Genomic DNA, 14,303 nt, shown 5'->3' on the forward strand with positions numbered 1-14,303 from the left:
AGCTGAGGCTCAGTTTACAGGTGCAAGGGAAGCGTTCAGAACATGCGGAGAGCCCACAAGCTCACACAACCCCTAGAGCTGGGGATGCAGCACACTTCCGCTACAGGTGTGTGCTTAGGTGCTGAGGGAGAGTTTAAAGAATACCATGTCCTGTATTTAAACAAACATCCAGTCTTAGTTAATAACCATGCTTGGAAACACACCCAAATCCTGCCTCCTTTAATTTCACTGAAAGCAGATTGTGCAGGTCAAAAGCCAGCAATAGCTTTTTGCAAAATACCTGCAACTGAAACCAAACCATTCCGAGAAGGATGTAGCTCCCCAGGGTTTAATGGCTGGCAGGACTACATATCTGCCTGGTAAGCTTTTGATGTCCCCTTCAGTTTTATCAGTAATGTCTCCATATTTGACCTGCTGTATCTGAACTGATTAAGACTAGCTGGACTCGCAGGATTCTACAACAACAAGAAACACTAGAAGACTTCATTGCTCAGACCAAGACTTGGGTGGTCACTACATTCAAAATGAATTATTGGACCAAACACAGTGCTTAATTATGTGCCTACTGGAGGGGTCCATTTTCAGAGAGGGACTAAAAATGTCAAATTCCCCCCTGTATTGTAAGCAGCCAAGTATACTTCAGTGCCCTGTCTTACAACCTGCCAAGAGAGGAAGGCCTGATAACTTCCCATGAGCAGTAAGTGAAATGGGCCATGCTACTACCTGGACAAGGAAGAACTACGCAGTTTTATGTTTAAACAACTTTTCCCTTTAAGGGATCAATTTTGCCAGCTCTTCTCCCCTCCCCTCTCCTCACCTACCCCCCTCAATTTTGCAGGTGCAGCTTTGTAAGCAAAAATGTGCGTACAATTGACAGCAGTCAGACAGCGGGGTGATTGGCGGGGCAATCAATTATTTAGCAGCTGACAAGGCATCAATGATACAAAACTGGGGGTGCAAAATGAAAGCACATCTGAAAAGCTGCCAGTTCCCTGGCTTCCAGGACGGCGAGCTCCTTCTGCTATATCTGAGGGGAGCAGGTCAGCGGCACAGGGTGGCAGAGGGATTGCACACTTAGTGCGCATTGCAGAGATCTCCAGTGCCTTGCAGAGCCATTGACACCCATGCAGAGGGGTGTAAAGTGGGTGTGAAATGCTTCTACTCTGCTCATAGAGCATTTCACACCCACACTGGTGTGAGTGACTAGTGCAGCTGCAGGCCCTAGGTCTCTATAATGGGTCACCATGCAGGACAGGGCTATTGTGGGATGGAGAGCAGGATGGCAGATGTGTGGCCACTGAGTGTGCACAGCAAGAGTGCCTTGGGCCACGCCTGGGATGGGGCCTTATGCAGAGCTCTCCCTCCTCGGGAGCCACTCTCTGGTCCAGATACTGGGACTCTCTGCAGAGAAAAGAAATGCCAGCCACAGCTAACTAGGAAATGCCAGAGCATAGCGCATCCCCTGTAGGACCTTGTCCCCTCTCATTAATTTCTCATCTCTGCTCACACTTCTCCCTTCTGTTTCTTTCTGCCCTTCCTACTCTGGTCTCTCAGTTTAACCCTTTCGGGCCAACTTCCGCTCTCAAGAGACTTGGCTTCACTACGCCTTATAGGGAAACCTCCTGCCAGCACGCTACCTCCAGCATAGCGGCACCAAGAGGTGCAAGGGCATAGCTAAGGCACGGGCGTTTTACCACCACGTCATCCACACCTGCTCCAAGCCTCGGTAAGGCACGTGTGACCAGCACACTGTGATAGTCCTTTCTCTCTGTTGGGGTTGTGGTGGCAGGTGCAGGGTTTGCAGGGACAGTGCGTGAGGATGAGCGCAGTGGCAGGTGCAGGGTTGGGCACACATAGGGGTGGTGGGTATAATAGGCCAGGGGAGGCTTTGCCAGAAGCCCAGTTGTGGGTTTGGTGGGGCAAGTTTTTCTTTTATTATGCCCCATGCAGGTTCCGGGGCGGATGAGGGGGCAGTATGCGATATTCAGCTTCCTGGTTTCATCAGTAATCTCCCTGGACTCCAGAGAGATCACTGATGAACCCAGAAAGAAAAGGAGTACTTGTGGCACCTTAGAGACTAACAAATTTATTAGAGCATAAGCTTTCGTGAGCTACAGCTCACTTCATCGGATGGAAGCTGAGTAACACATACCACCTCCTCATCCACCCAGAACCTGCATGGGGCATAGCAAAAGCTCAGGTTCTTCTCTGGGAAGAGACGCTGTCACGCTGCTGCTTTCCCTGGGCAGCTTGGGGTCTGGGGAGGCACAGTGCGGCTGTGGCTGGGCCAGCACTCCTCCTGGCAGGTGGGGGGGCTCAGGGTTCCTCTGGCCAAGGGGGTGGGGGCATGCGAGCACAAGGGGTGGAACTGGGGGCTCGCCTCCCTGAATGGGGGCTCCACCTGCCACCCATGGGCACGCACAAACCTCAGGCTGCAGCAGAGTTGTGCAGTTCTCATCTTTTGTTAAAAAAAAAAATCTTCTGAAAGGATGTCACCAAGTGAGCCACATTGGCTCCAAAATGATTCTTCAGGTGGCTTAAACTGTGCTTAATGAGACCAGCAGGGAAGAATAGCGTGGCTCAGAGTAGCTGTATTACAGGTTTCATTTTATATTGTCTCAAAAATCCTTAGCAGCATCCCTCCCTGGCCAGATGCTGTTGACAATCCTCTTTTACTGCCTCTTTTACTTTTAATAGTAAATTACATTAGATCTTCTTCATCCTTTCTTTCAGCCTCTGGTGAAGAGTTTAGTTCAGCTTTGACTTTGTCAGAGCAATTGAAATAGGGCAGCACTTTAAACAGTCACTAGTATTCAGGCACTCTCCATCCCAGCAGAGATGCCCACATATGAGCCGTGGGCCCTGAGGAGCTAAGGTTTCAAAAGTGGCCTCTAGAGCCTCAGCGCAGCAAAACATTTCATGCTTAACTTTATGTCTGTGAGTAATCCCAGCCCTGCTCTGCCAATCACTCACTCAGAGATTTTCAAAGATGTGGTTGCGCCATCTCAAAAAAGATAGATTGGAATTGGAAAAGGTTCAGAAAAGGGCAACAAAAATTATTAGGGGTGTGGAACAGCTGCCATATGAGGAGAAATTAATAAGAGTGGGACTTTTCAGCTTGGAAAAATGGGGAATATGATGGAGGTCTATAAAATCATGATTGGTGTGGAGAACGTAAATAAGGAAGTGTTATTTACTCCTTTTTATACTGCAGGAACTAGGGGTCATCAAATGAAATTAATAGGCAGCACATTTAAAACAAATAAAAGGAAGTATTTCTTCACACAATGCACAGTCAACCTGTGGAACTCCATCCCAGAGGATGTTGTGAAGGCCAAGACCATAACAGGGTTCCAAAAAGAACTAGATAAGTTCATGGAGGATAGGTCCATCAATGGCTATTAGCCAGGATGGACAGGGTTGGTGTCCCTAGCCTCTGTTTGCCAGAAACTGAGAATGGGTGACAGGGGGATGGATCACTTGATCATTACCTGTTCTGTTCATTCCCTCTGGGGCACCTGGCATTGGCCACTGTCGGAAGACGGGATATGGAGCTAGATGGACCTTTGGTCTGACCCACTATGGCCGTTCTTATGTTTTTATGACACAAATGGGAGTTTGGCATCCAATCAGCATATCTTTTGCTGAATGGGGACGGAATCACACACACTCTGAAAGCCAACCATGTGCTCAAGAACTTTGCCAAATAGGGACCTTAATTAATATGTCCCCAATCCTGCAATGATTTTCTTGCTCTGGGGGCTGCCCATGCAGCACTCAGGGCAGGATCACATCCTGTGTAACTACTACTAGTGGTGGGTGAACACTAGAAAAAAGTGTCTATGCCTTTGTTCTAATTTTAAAAGAAAATTGACCAACTCTGTCTCTGGCACCAGCATGATGCTTTCCATGAATGTCCTAGCCAGCTAGGTCACTGAAACAGCAAGTATTGCAGAAGATTCACAGGTTTCAGAGTAGCAGCCGTGTTAGTCTGTATTCACAAAAAGAAAAGGAGTACTTGTGGCACCTTAGAGACTAACAAATTTATTAGAAGATTCACAGAAAGCCAAGTCTGCATTCACGACTACCAGAATTAGCACAGAAATCTGATTTTAAGCCTTACGCAGCCACCATTCCCTGCTGAGCACAATCACGTGTGCAAAGCACAAAGCTGCCGCACCCCACCACTCCCACGGAGGTAGCACCATCATTCCTTTTCCAGGACACAAGTGCTCTCAGGTCTTAATGCCACCCATGCTTCCAGCTCCCTGCCAGTACAGCCATCATCTGTGCCATGCCCCCTTTCTCCCAAAACCCACCCCAGCAGCTACGCTAGGGCACAGCACTCCTCTGCAAGGGACAGCATTCAGATGAATGCTCCATAGACTGACACAACCATGCAGGCACAATGGTTTGAGCCTTAATGTCACCCAAAGGAGAAAGGAGCAGCATTGCGGGGAGTGCCTAGCACTGCAGTGGGACACATCAGAAGCATTGATTATTAAAAATCTCACACTGTACGTACGTGTCACGATGCTTCATAAGAAATTGCTTTTCCAATCCCTAGAAAGGATCTAATTGTTCAAACTATTTCCACCTCGGAGCAGCTCTGAATGTTAAATACAGCTGAAATCGCTTCCCTTGGCTGTCTGCTCCTCCAGTCACCACACTTCACAAAACTCATCTGGCACAGAACGTGTGGCAAGTATTTCCTGTATGTTACATTCTCAGCACCACACACAAGATGACTAATCCCAGCATGAAGTACCCTGTACGACATCCCAGCCGGGCTCACTGCTCTGGAGAAACTGCGTCTGGCACTTCAAAGTTCTCCATGAGACTTGGAGCCAGTTAAGGTGACTAGATCTCTGGACAGTTAGAAGATCATAGATAAAAGTTGTAGCACGGACAGGGCCTAAGAGTTTGAGAGGAAGCCAAGAGGGTGGGATCCAGCTGAAAGCCTGAGTGCAGACAGGGGCTGATGGGCTCTGGGGCAGGCAGATGAGGCTGGATGGAAAGTGACTAGGGAGCAGAAGCTCTAAAGGTTGATAAGGACAGGAAAGAAAGGTCTGAACTGTGCTCACAGTTACCCCAGTGTGAAAACAGAGTAACCCCATCAGCATAAAGCTCTGGCTGTGCTAGAGTGAGGCCAAGAACCGAGCTGGATTCAGCAAAACTGGACATTTATAAGGAGGGTGGGAACACCTTAGCTAGGCTCCCATGGAGGAGGATCTAAAACCTCCTGCCTCAAGGCATGAATCAACCTCTTACGGAGGGAGTGGGGAAGAAACACTCTCTCTGAGTTCACTGTAGCGCTTCCTGCATCTTCCCTGAAGCATCCGGCACTGGTAGAGACATATCCTGGCCTGGATGGATTGCTGGGCTGGTCTGCCCTGGCAGTAATTAAGACTCTCACAGATCAGCTCCCCTGGGAGCTAAGCATGCTTCAGAGAAGTGCACATTTATTGCGTATTGTACCAAATGCATCACAAGGTCAATAGGGAAAATATTATAACCAGTTTCTCCTATTTAAATGGAACCCCTAGTATTTATTTAGCTGCTGCACCTTCCCATGTGGGTGTCCAGGGCAGATGCTAATCCCCAGTCTTTTCTAGTTCAGCTAGGCAGAATTCAGTGTTTGTTTTTTTTATCATTTTGACAGACAAGACTGACGTTTATTTTTAAGCATTTTTTTAAATTTTATCTAGTCACATTTTCACAGTTGAAGACAGTTATGGAGGGGGTCAGACAACAATTATTTAATGACAGAAGACATTCAAATTCAAAGAAATTAAAGCTTTATAGCAATTAAAATACAAATTGTCAACATCCCACATCAAAAATATACAAAGTAAATAACAGAGAGTTTGATCGAGGGATCTTAGGCAAAGAAAGAAAATGTTAAAAGGAGAGGTAAATACACTCCGGAGTAGGGATAGGGACCAGAGTGACCTAGACAAATGGGAGGATTGGGCCAAAAGAAATCTGATGAGGTTCAACGAGGACAAATGCAGAGTCCTGCACTTAGGACAGAAGAATCCCACGCACTGCTACCGGCTGGGAATTGACAGGCTAAGCAGCAGTTCTGCAGAAAAGGACCTAGGGATTACAGTGGATGAGAAGCTGGATATGAGTCAGCAGTGTGCCCTCATTGCCAAGAAGGCTAACGGCATATTGGGCTGTATTTGTAGGTGCATTGCCAGCAGATCGAGGGAAGTGATTATTCCCCTCTATTCGGCACTGGTGAGGCTACATCTGGAGTACTGCATCCAATTTTGGTCCCCCTGCTACAGAAGGGATGTAGACAAATTGAAGAAAGTCCAGTGGAGGGCAACAAAAATTATTAGGGGTCTGAGGCACATGACTTATGAGGAGAGGCTGAGGGAATTGGGGTTATTTAGTCTGCAAAAGAGAAGCATGTAGGGGGATTTGATAGCAGACTTCAACTACCTGAAGGAGGGGTTCCAAAGAGGATGGAGCTCGGCTGTTCTCAGTGGTGGCAGATGACAGAACGAGGAGTAATGGTCTCAAGTTGCAGTGTGGGACGTCTAGGTTGGATATTAGGAAAAACTATTTCACCAGGAGGGTGGTGAAGCACTAGAATGGGTTACCTAGGGAAGTGGTTGAATCTCCATCCTTAGACGTTTTTAAGGCCCAGCTTGACAAAGCCCTGGCTGGGATGATTTCATTGGGGATTGGTCCTGCTTTGAGCAAGGGGTTGGACTAGATGACCTCTTGAGGTCCCTTCCAACACTGATATTTTATGATTCTATAAATGTTGATTATCTTTGATGGAGATATTTTTTGTCTGTTTCTGGGTGTACAATGAAATCAATGTTTACCAACAAAAATCTGATCCTTCCAAGCCTATCTATAGGTATGAAAAGGAGAGTCCTGAAGCCTCAGGCTGTGCTTTCATTGCAGCAAGTGCCTGTTTTGTACGCATGTCTCCTTCACGGGAAACCTCCCCCACAAAATTCTAGAGATGCCTCCCACGTGCGAGTCCCTACAGATGCAGAGCACAACCAAACACACCAGGAGCAACATGCCAGCCATCTCTAAGCCCTTCCGCTACAGGAACCAAGACACCATGATTGCTCTAGCAGAATTGTCATGCTGTACCTCACTTTCTTCCAGCAATGCAGGGTCTTGGAGCTAATGAATTAGAAATTAAAGGGCAGATAATTGTGTGGAGAAAGGTCAATAAAGCCAATGCAAGAGGTGGGAAGCCTGTTTTAATCGCTAGTAATGATATGCTGCCATTGTCACCCCCCATCCCTGACTGCTAAAGATGCTCACTGCTCTGGCTGTTCTGTGCCAGGCTGCCATTGGAGTGGAAAGGCCCTTTGTAGCTGCGAGGATTTCCAAACAAACTGCCTTTGTCAGAGCTCTTCCCGCCCCCTGCCATCAGCAGCGTGCCTGTGGAATAGTTCTTGTGCCCAGCCAGGGGACAAGGAGGATTACGGCCCTGCAGGGCAATGCTGATGGCACCCACTGGAGAGGGAAACATGGAAAGTCTGCCCCGCCCATGCTGTGTCTGTCCTGGGGACAGGTTGGCACATACATCCTAGTGCTGACAGTCAGACTCCTTTCACAAACCTCAATTCACTTCAGCCTGAAACCCAGAGCAGCTGGATATAGCTGTACAAGAGCTTCTCTATGCGGGCTTGGCGACAGAACCTCACTGGGATCTGAGCACGTGAGACAATCCAGTCAATAACAGGGACAATCGATGGAGCCAGCGTTTTTGTCTAGGGGAAGTTTCCCAGGTATTGATGAGCACATTGACTTCCTGCAGTGATCTAACAGACCCACGGAACCAAGACAGGGATCTGCAACCTAGAAAGACTCCACACAGGTGTGCTCTGATAGCTACAGAGCCAGTGACATAACCATTCATCCAACAGATCAGAGCTTTAGTGAGGAAGCCACTCTGGTGAGCTGTATCAGAGCAGTTATCTGCCAGCTAAATTAGTCTCCAATTAGGACTGAGAAAAGAAGCTTATGTAAAGACTCTTTAATACATCATCACTTGATATTAGTGATGGCAAATACACTAAATGGGTCAATATGACATTATATTACAATATTTTCCAATTTGACCTACTCAGTAATCCACAATAGCTTGAAAGGCCCCGGCCAAAGACACCATTACTATTAAATTACACTGTAAAAAAGGAAATTCTCCAACAATATACCCTCTCAGCAGCTGGTGTTGCAAAGAGGAGGGAGTGTTTAGAGATGGGGGAGTGCTCAGGGCCAATCAGGGCCTACCTTTCGGCCCACTGTGGCTGTTACAGTTAGTCCAGGCATGTACAGATTAGTTCAAAAGGGAGAGTGCTGCTCTAGGATTGTGAGGTTTTCTCGGGGCATCCAGAACTGTGAGTCACCTTGTTACCCCTCTGCCTCCCTCAGCAAGAGAGGTTTGGTGCTGCTGAATGGTGAGTCAGCTCCCTGCCATCCCAGCCCAATAGCTGGCTCAACGCACCCCTCAGGACTCTGCCAGGCCCTGCAAGTAACTCTGTGCCGGTGCCCCCTGTTCCCAGCCCCCCTGCAAGAGCATCCTCTGCAGGATCCAGCCAGTCTCTGGCTGCTTACAGAACTGACCGTGCCCGCTGTCTCGAAAGAGCCAGGACACACACCAGCCAGCTGGCTCAGCGGAGGTTGCACGCCTCACTTGAATAACACAGCATGGAGATGAATTTATATTAATAAAGAACAGAGATTTCAGTGATACGAAGCAGAGATATTAGAAAGAGAAAACGGATACTAATAAAAATTACGCTTTCTGGTGACTAAAACTTAACTCAGCAGACTCCAACCCTTGTCTAAGAGACGTGTCTTACCCAAAGCTACTTCTCAGCGTCAGCGGCCCACGCGGTGGGGGAGCCACCAGTCAGAGAGGGACAGTGCTGACCTCTCTGGTCCCGCAGTGAGGGAGAGCAAGACGCCCTTTTGCTTCTCCTTATATTCCCCAAGGTTGTTTTTGTCTCAAGAGTCAGTATGAGGCCTGGGGACCAGACTGCGGGGAGTCCTCCAGCCTCCGGACTCCAGGTTCTTCCCTCAGCCTCCTGGTAACTGGTGTTTACCTCAGATGCAAATGAACTGCCCTTTGTCTCTGGCATCCCCCTGCTCAATTTACACTTCAGACACAGGTAAATAGGCAAATCAACATTCTTTTAGCTTGGACAAACTTGTGTAGCAATTCTGCCTCCAAAACAAAGGTTTTGCACTGTGACTCTGTAACTCCAAGAGGCAGGGTTTATGATGTTACATTTATTGAGGATTATTAGTCATGGGACTGTTCTCAATAAAGCAGATTAATTGGTGGCAGGGCTGGTTTAACCATTAGGCTAATAAGGCTGTAGCCTTAGGACCTCCAACTTTTTAGGTCCTACTGGTCGGTCAGGGAGCAAGGCCCAGGCCAGGAGAGGCAGGAGCAAGATTGCTCACACAGCTCTGCTGGAGCGCTCCTGCCTGCAGGGACGGCAAAGCAGCCCCTGTGGCTTGGAAAGAGCTCAGCCAGCACCATGCTGCAGGAACACGGTTAGCACTGGTGACCGGACACTAAAAATCCAGTAAGTGGCTGTGGAGGCGGGGGGAAGGGGCAGTACCAGAGCGGTAGGTGGGAAGCTTGCACAGAACATGCACACACTCTATCCAACTCCAGCCAGCACGATTGCCCCTCCCATGTATAAAGAACGAATTCCCACACATTTGTAGGAAAAACAAACCAAACCATCCCATTCTGGATACCAGTCCTTGAACTTTTACAGACCCTTCCATCGAGGAGCGTCAGATGTATGATGCGCTGTGTTCAGTACTGTAGTGAACTGTACTAAAAATCAGAGACATCCAATGTTTTTCTTTGGTGTATTTTTCTGTACTGGGATGCACAGGCCACCAAGTTCTTCCCTTATGCTCAGCCTAGTTCCACAGGCCAACGCATCTTTGTACTTTTAAGGGGTTGCAAAAACACTGAAGGAAGCTCAACACACAATGTTGTAGGTTTCTCCCTCCCCGCTCCCTCAAGGATTTTAAATCCACTTCTTAGCAGGCTATGATAGAAAGACTGGCTGAATAGACTAAAGGCTGGTTCTCTAGCCATTCAATCCATCATAAAAGTACCTCACATTTGATTTCTTTTGAGTTTCATTCCAAAAACTTTAAGCTAAATAAACCTGAAGTTAGTCCTCAATTTCTTTAGTGAAACAAGCTTAGTTTGCGGGTTTGGTTTTATTTGCTTAGTAATCTGCTTTCTTCTGTTTGCTACCCCTTTAACCACTTAAAATCTGCCTTTTATAGTTGTTGGGGACACCGGGCATGGCCACTAGGTAACTCAAGGGGATGGAAGACCACGAGTGTCGATGAAGCCCCCTCGCTCTAGGCCCAGATGACCCCCCTTCCCTTTTCTGCCCGGAGATACTCACAGCAGTCACGCTGAGTAGTTTGCAACAGTTTGTTGCAGGCGCACACTGGCTGAAGCAAGATTAGGCCCAACAGGACAGAAATGTTAAATAATGCTGAACAAACAACTCCATATATGGTGGAATAGATGATAAGAGGAAAATGGGGAACTGGCTGGTATACCGGATTGGCTATATGGGTACTCAGGACAGCTTGCTATTGGATAAGTATGCTAAAGAAAGAATGTATAAAAATATGTGTAACTGCTTGCACTGGTGTGCAGGATTTGAGATTGTTGTCTCCCTGTACCACTTGAAGGTTCAAATAAACTTTTCTACTTCTCCACCCCGTTGTGGTTATTGGTCAACGCACACCGGGCAACGAATCCAGCTGTTGCCTGCCTCGTGCACTCTGTGCTGGCAACAGTTTTTGGCACCCAACATGGGGCTCGAGGCTTCAACACAAGCCTTTCCCAGATCCCTTGCGGGGACTGGCGGGTGAGGACTCCGACCGATGCCCAGTGCACACCGGTGTGATTCCCGGGGGCCTCAGAGGGGCATAGCCCAACCGGCCCCGTAGGGCACAATGGTGCAACGCGCCTGATAATTGGAGAAGCGCCGGGGGCGACAGTGGGGAACCAGTCCTTCGGATAAGGTAGGAACCTTTTGAAATCCAGATTGTCTGCTCTGTTTAAACCTGGGAACGCCCAGAGTTACCCTGTAGGCATGGGACAGGGACAGAGCTCGGGAGGAAGGGCACAGTGTACGCTCCTAGAGTGTATCCTAGCAAATTGGAAGGTATTTAGATAGGATCCGATGACCAAGAATAAATTAAAATGATACTGTACAGTTGACTGGCCTCAATATCAACTAGAGGACGAGGAGCGGTGGCCACCAGGAGGGTCAATTAATTACAATACAATCCTCCAGTTACTTTTGTTCTGTCAGCGAACGGGGAAATGGAATGAACATCTGTATGCGCACTTGTTTTTGGCTTTGTGTAATCGAACAGATGTCTTACAGTGATGTAATTTGACTCCGATTGGTTCGGTAGTGGCTAATGTTAGTCCCCAGACCCCCACCCCAACTGTAATGGCAGGTCCGGTGTCCCCTTCAGCCCCTATACCCCCGCCTGATAGAGCCCATACTGTTGGCTTATATCCTTTACTTACCGAAACTAAGATCTCTCATACTGGTGCGGAAGGGCGTCCGGCCACGACTATGCAAGTCTATACCCATGTGCCCTTTAACCCTGTGGATTTGGCTGCTTTCAAAGTACAGGCAGGGGAGTTTTCCACCAACCCGAGTAGGTTTATTTCAGTTTTTGAGGGCTGCCTTAGCAGCTATAAGCCATATTGGGATGATTGCAAAGTCCTCCTGCGCACCTTATTGTCTGAGGTCGAACGACAACAGGTCGTGTCCAAGGCAAGGGAGGAGGCACAGAGACAGTACAATCAGGATCGTAATAATGTCCCTGACCCTGATGGGCAGGTCCCCCAAGTAGACCCCAGGTGGAACCAAATGATCCTGCGGGAATGACCCGGCTTACCACCTATAAGCAGTTGCTTTTGCATGGACTCCGTCACTCGGCTGTCCGACATAATAATTGGGCAAAACCGTATGAGGCAATACAGGATCTAAAGGAAAGCCCAGGGGCCTTCCTACAGCATATTCCGGACGCGATTCGACAGAACACCAATGCAGACCCCGATGATCAGGAAACTGAGGCAATCATTAAGGGAATTTTTATGAGCAGAGCAGCCCCTGATATTAAGAGAAAGTTACAAAAAAAAGAGAAGAGGATTTAATGGGCATGACCATGGCACAAATCTTAGAGATCACAAACCGAGCTTATAGTCTAAGGAAGGCAGAAAAGGAGAAAAAGCAAGTTAGAATAATGGTAGTGGCAGTACAGGCCGGCACTACGGAAAGTGACGGGGGAGGAAGGGGCCGTGGACGCAGACGTCCGGGCCCGCAGGAGAGACGACTGGGTCGCAACCAGGTGCCTTGTGTAGACAAGAGGGACACTGGAAGAATGAGTGCCCAGAGAGGAATGGAAAGGGGGTGCCCCTATGATGGCAATGGAGGAACAGGAATAGTGGTGTCAGGGGGGATGGACCGCCCTGCCCCCAGAACCCCGAGTAAAGATGCGGGTGGGAAGTTCGGAAATAGATTTTTTAGAGGACTCTGGAGCAGCACAAACTGCCGTGAATCGACCCCTTCAGTTGCCGGTAGCAGACTCCCTTACCGTGGTGGGTGCCACAGGCAGAGGCACCAAGTGCCCAGTGTATGCCCCAGCGGATGCACTTTGGGAAATAGGACTATCTCCCCAAGTGCCCGGCACCTCTGCTGGGATGGGATCTGCTTTGTCGCCTAGGCGCCACCTTGCAGTTTACTCAGGACGAAATAACCCTTACCCTACCCCCCGAGAATGCAGGGATCATGACCCTTACAGCTGAGCCCTCAGCTATGCAAGCCCCAGAATGGAGCCTGTGGGAAGACCGGCTGTACCCTCTAGTGTGGGCTGCGGAGGTCCCAGGAAAAGCTACCCATCAAGTCCTTGTTAAGGTTCAGCTCCTGCCAGGAAAAGGCCCAGTGCAAGTTAAACAGTATCCAGTTGCGAGGGAAGCCAGAGAAGATTTACAGGACACTATAGATCGGTTCCTAACATATGGAATCCTCTGGGAATGCCAGTCAGCCTGGAACACTCCCATCCTGCCCGTACGAAAACCTGATGGCATGTATCGCTTAGTACAGGATCTGAGGACGGTTAATGAACGAGTTAAAACTCTGCACCCCCCGGTTCCGAATCCATATATCTTACTGGCTTCTGTAGGAGGCCAATATACCCATTTTTCGGTCCTTGATTTGAAAGATGCGTTCTTTGCTATTCCCGTAGATACCTTGTCCCAAGAAATCTTTTCTTTCAAGTGGGAGGACACAAAAAGGGTTAAAAAGCAACTATGCTGAACAGTATTGGCCCAGAGATTTAAAAATTCCCCCATCCTTTTTTGGCCAAGCTTTGGCCAGGAATCTGAAAGAGTGGAACAACGAGGAGGGGGCTCTTCTTCTTCAATATGTAGATAATTTGTTAATTGCTACAGTGGGCCCTAACCCCATGCCTCAAAGCCACTGTGGGTCTCCTTAATGTTATTGGCCTCTGAGAATATCGGGTATCAAGAAGCAAGGCTCAAATTGCCCTCCCGATGATACAATTCCTGGGGTTCCACATAAGGCAGGGGGAGCATCAGCTTTCCAATGAAAGGAAGGAGGCTGTCTGCCAGGTTCCCGTTCCCATTAATCATAAACGCCTCAGAGCCTTCCTGGGCATGGCGGGGTTCTGTCGGATATGGATCCCGGAATTTGGACTGTGGGCTAGACCCCTGTACAATTGTGTAAAAGGAGCAGATCATGATCCCTTCTATTGGACCCCAGAGGCCGACAGGGCATTTAAAATCTTGAAAAGAAAGTTAACGGAAGCTCCGGCTCTGGGCCTCCCGGTTCTCACTAAGCCATTTCAGCTGTATGTGCATGAACAAAAGGGGATGGCCCTAGGAGTGCTCACACAGTTGTTGGGAGCATAAAAACGTCCCGTGGCCTATTTCTCTAAGCAGCTGGACCAAGTGACTAGGGGTCCTATAAAGGGAGCCAGACAGTCAGGTAGTGGCACAGACAGCTGCAGTGGCACAGGAGCTAGCCAACAGAGCTGTAAACAGGGCAGTTTGAGTGGGAGTTTGCAAGGGGAGTTTGTATTGTGGTGCTTGTTTGCGGTTTGTTTTTTGCTGGGGGGATGGTCTTTTTGGTGTGGCTTGTGTTTCCCAGATGAACGGGATTTAGGTGGGAAGGCGATGACAGATACGGAGGCAGCTGTGGGAGTGACTCCTGTAGTGAAAGACA

General features: G+C 48.5%; 1 long non-coding RNA gene across 1 annotated transcript; it reads left to right on the plus strand.

Moving 5' to 3' along the window:
• The first annotated feature begins 3,175 nt into the window (after positions 1-3,175).
• Positions 3,176-11,301, plus strand: LOC122455784. The gene is made up of 3 exons (XR_006274245.1): positions 3,176-3,186; positions 6,213-6,216; positions 11,049-11,301. It is a non-coding gene; the product is annotated as an uncharacterized LOC122455784 (long non-coding RNA).
• Positions 11,302-14,303: the final 3,002 nt, after the last annotated feature.

The sequence above is a fragment of the Dermochelys coriacea genome, chromosome 9 (genome assembly GCF_009764565.3).
Source record: "Dermochelys coriacea isolate rDerCor1 chromosome 9, rDerCor1.pri.v4, whole genome shotgun sequence".
NCBI classification, from domain to species: domain Eukaryota; kingdom Metazoa; phylum Chordata; order Testudines; family Dermochelyidae; genus Dermochelys; species Dermochelys coriacea.